The sequence below is a fragment of the Anoplophora glabripennis genome, unplaced genomic scaffold, assembly GCF_000390285.2.
Source record: "Anoplophora glabripennis isolate ALB-LARVAE unplaced genomic scaffold, Agla_2.0 scaffold451, whole genome shotgun sequence".
Classification (NCBI taxonomy): domain Eukaryota; kingdom Metazoa; phylum Arthropoda; class Insecta; order Coleoptera; family Cerambycidae; genus Anoplophora; species Anoplophora glabripennis.
In genome coordinates this window covers 387500-392252 of record NW_019416652.1, presented here as the reverse complement: position 1 = coordinate 392252, position 4753 = coordinate 387500, and positions in this window count along the sequence as shown.

Here is a 4753-nt window from a genome sequence, read left to right as displayed (position 1 = left end):
AGACATATTTAAAATTCCTTTTTACTCTATCGGGGAACTTCGGCGAAATGTTGAAAACCTTTTATTATTATTTCTAATATGATATCTGAAGCGTTGCCAGAAGATGCGCGAAATGTGTGACAGTTGAGGGACGGCAATTTGAACATTTAGATGATGATGCAGGATGTAGGTATTTATTGTTGTTTAATTTACGTTTAATATTGTAACTTGAGTTGAAGTGGAATAAAAATTTGAAAACTCTTGTCTTTTCTTATCTGTAATATATATTTTAAATGAATTTCATATATTTACAACAGATATGAGTTTTGTAAAAGTAAGAATTATAGTTTTGTATGTATTTTCATAGCCAGCCGTATTAAAATGTAAAAAGGGATTGAATTTATATATAAAACACCCCGTATCTTCTGTGTTTGTAAAAATAACTATAGCATGTGATATATTGCTGAAAAGTAAAAAAATCTCCTTTTTTGGGCCATGACTAGCTACGATTTCCATTAAAAAAATATATAACTGGGTCATAACTCTGGAATCTTAAGACCTTCTAAAAATCTAATAACGGCATTCAATTCTACGCCAAAGAATTAGTCTTGAGCAGTTTTCTCTTTAACTCTACCTTATTTAACAGATGAGATACAGACATATTCAAAAGTGTCACAATAACGAGAAACGCCATGTAACTCAGAAACAAATGAAGATAGCAAATTTCTGATTTGACAATTGAGCTTGCCATGAAAATCGAGCCAGAGAATGTACTGTCAGATTTATCATATCTTTAGTAGTTTCAGAAATACCCTGAATTCCCACCGAAAATGGACCCGGATGTACATTTCACCCAAAAATTACTTATATCCCTAAAGAGGTTTATTGCGGAAAGTTTATATTATTTTTTTTATAAACAACGCCCTGAAACTCAGTGAGAGTGCATCGCAGAAAAATATTTTGTAGGAATTTTAATCTTATTTTGGTCTGGTCTACCCCTTGGTGAATTTTTGTACGCTCACAATGGGACACAGACCTAACAAAAAAAACTTGTTACACTACTATTAGTTAGATGCGATAAATAACGTTATAGTACAGGGTGTTTCTTGAGTAGAGGCCAAAAATCCAGGGGCGTATTCTGTAGCCAAAAATAGGGTGTTTTATATAAATGGGTTGCCAGATCTCCGGGTTTTGATGGTACATCTGGGTTAACATGTCTATGTCTCCGGGTTTTCTTTGTTGCGGAAAAAAACATCTCTGTCACGAAGTGGAGCGTGTCAAAAAAAAATCAGTTTTTAATTTTTAATTTCTCTCTCATAAGCTTTCCAAATATGTAATAATATATAACTATATAACGCGCGTGCGTCGTATATTTCATTTTGCAACTAAGGCTAAAAAATAAAAATACTTTCCAGGTTGCAAATTTGAAATTTAAAAAAAAAATAATAGATTTCAATGTATTATTAGAAAACTACCATGAAAAAAATCAGTGCGATTGTGGAAGATGCTCGGGATCGTCCAGACTAATAATTAGTTAATTTGTTTATAAGGCCATAACTTCTAAACTATTCAACTTACCGATTCCAGATTTCGTGTGAGTTATTAGACAGTGATAAGGAAAGAGAGGATGCGATGCCAAAACGTTCTGGTAACAATAACGCAGTTTATAAATGTTTAATTCAAAAGTCATAAATACAATTCTTCTGTTTATAACTTTTGATCTAATCAATATTTTTTGACGCTCGAGGGCTAGTTTTATAGGTCTTTTGAAGACGAAAAAAAAAGTGCTTTACTGTTTTCTCGTGGAAATGAACGGAAAAAAGTTATAAGCGAAAAACGTGAATTTACGTAAAAATTATACAATTAACCAGCCTGTAAACAATCTCCCCCCCATTTTTGATGACTGTGGAAACTAATATGTTATTGTACATAATATTTAACATCTATAGTGATATATTCAGCTTGCCGAAACAAAAAGTCGTGAAATGGTCATTTCCCAGCTCTTTTTCCTGGCGTAATAAATGAAACAAAATTATTTTTTTAAGTGTTCAAATTGGTTTCCCTCTGCTTCCATACAATAGTAAAATATTTGCTCCACTTCTGAATGAACATTTCAAAGCATTTTGGGCGTTATATGACGACATTCTTCAACAATTCCTCGATTAAAAAAAATTGTTTTTATTTTTCGTTTATCTGTCAATACAAAACCTTCATATTCTTTCAACTCTTTTATTTGTTTTGCTTTAAACGAGACAATGTTGTCTCGTCTTGTCTTCTCCCGAAAATCATCACAAAGTCGATTGGATTTTAATTCCTGAAAATAGTTTATACAATTGCTGAAAAAGTGGAAAAAATTAAGTTTGTTTTACAAGAATAATGACTGTGCACGGCAGACAGCACATATTCTTCATAATCGTCATCCTGACAAAAACACCGCATCGCGTCGGTACGTCCTGGATTTAGTGCATAAATTTTCGGAAACTGGATGGGTTGCAAACAGTTGTACGACTGACACATGACGCCCGTTGCAACGGTCAATTTTCTTATACTTACGTATTGTCCATAGCTACTTGGCCCAACACTGCTATCTCCACCGCTTCATTTCGTACCGGATTTTCAATCTACCTCTTCTTATTTTCAACAGAATCAGTTTCCCGAAATTTCGCCACCAATTCATTTACAATTTTACCCGGAACATGTTTGTCAGCATACCGTTGATTGAATAGTTCTGCGGCTCTCTTTCCACAATCGCCATTTTTAAATAAAGTTCAATCATTTTCACTCTCTCTGGAATAGTGTACACCACGGTTAACATAGTTAAAATGTTTAATTTTGAAACACTCTAAATCACAATCTAGGTCACAAGACTACTGCGACCACTGGGCCTATCTAAACACATTTTAATCGAATGCAATTTTTTGCGAGCCAACACGCCATAATTTTTTACTCACAAAAAACTACGAACATTAATTAATACACATTATTCTAGCTAGACGAACAAGCCGAAATAATCTGCAGGAATGTGTGATTGTAGAAACGACAAAAACAATAAAAATTCCTTCAGTTTAAATAAAATCGATTTAATTTTTACATTTTTCGTGAATATATTAATGAAACTTCGTAACTTTTAAACGAATTGACTGAACTTCAAAAACTGAGCCGCAGTGTATATAGACTGACGTATTAATTAACCCCCAGTCTCATTTGAAAAATTTTGGGAGATACCATCCCTCATTAGTACAGTCATTGAAAGTAAAATACGGCGTTACTGTATAATTTTAACAAACAGCATTTGCACCAAAATTTGGATTTAGGTTCTACTTACCCTCTACTTCAAAGTTGACCCTGTGCCGGGGGTTGCTTTTTATTTTTCAGGGGTGAAAACTACCCCTATTCGAAAATAATTATAGAATTGTAGATTCGAGCGTTGAAATAGGTTGAAATCATCTTTAAATAAGGAATTATGATGAATTGAAAATTATCAATCCCTAAAAACCACCCCCTATGAGAGTATTCATTAAAAAAATAATGTTGAAAAATATTATTCAGCAAATTGGAATAATTTAATCATATAGTGATATTAAATTAAGATTTTTTTGCTGTTTTTTTATTATTTATTTATAAGTTTCAACCCTTATAAAAACCACGCCTTGCAAAAAAAATCGAACAATTATAGTTAAAAAATTTTTTTTAGTTCAAAATATATAATACATTATTATTTAAAATGTAATGCATTTATTTTATTAAACCTAAAAAAAACCCTACTGATTAAAATTTGCACTCAAAAATAGGGAAAATAAGAATTTTATTTTTATATGGATTTTAATTTTTTTATTTTTATAACAAAATTTTTTTTTCTTGCAAATAACATACATAATTAAAAATCCTCTTCACTATCGTCTTCCTTTTCCTCTTCGTCCTCATTCTTTTCCACGTTCGCCTCATCTTCGTCTTCCTCCTCGTAGTCCTCCTGATCAATAATAATTGGAGCACTACTTAGACAATCGTCTCCGCTACATGTTATACATACATGTCGAAATGCAGAAGAGTAGAATAGATGTAAATACGTCTGTGCCTAAAATACGGCTATAATATGTATTCATCAATGCTTCAATATACGTGTCCTGATATCTGCAAAAATATGTGATTGGTTTTTTACCCATAACTCGCTTAGTTTTTATGCTATCAAGCCTTTCAAAAAACCATTTTGTAGGTTTTTTCAAGGGCTATAAGATCAAATAAGTTAAATTTGTAAGGATTTGAGCTGAAAGGGTTAAATTTTCAAAAAGCAAAACCTACAATTTTTTTCCTCTACAAAATTTTGCGTATCATTAATAGTTTTTGAGTTATTTTGAAGACAATTTTTTCCAAAAATACAAAAATTCTCATAAAGTAAATTGTAAAGTGGTAACGATTATTTATTATTTTTCTTTTTTTAACTTTATTTTCGGCATAACTCGCTTAGGTTTGATGCTAAGAACTTTTAAAATAAAAATAAAGGTTTTTTCAAGCACTTTAAAAAAGGTTCCATGAGTATTCCCTGAAAAATGCATTGGTTTTTGGTTATTTCACGTTCAAACTTTTGGCGTTTGACGAATAAGAACCAACATTCAACAAGTTATTACTCCGCTTGTACTGGGTCTACAGCATAAACACGCCATTCTTTTTGTTTTTTTATAAGCTACATTTTTTATAAGAATGATTTTTGACAAAATACTTACTTTTGAGTTATTCGCGAAAAACTGTCTGAAAAAAGTGTTTTTTTGGTTAAAAA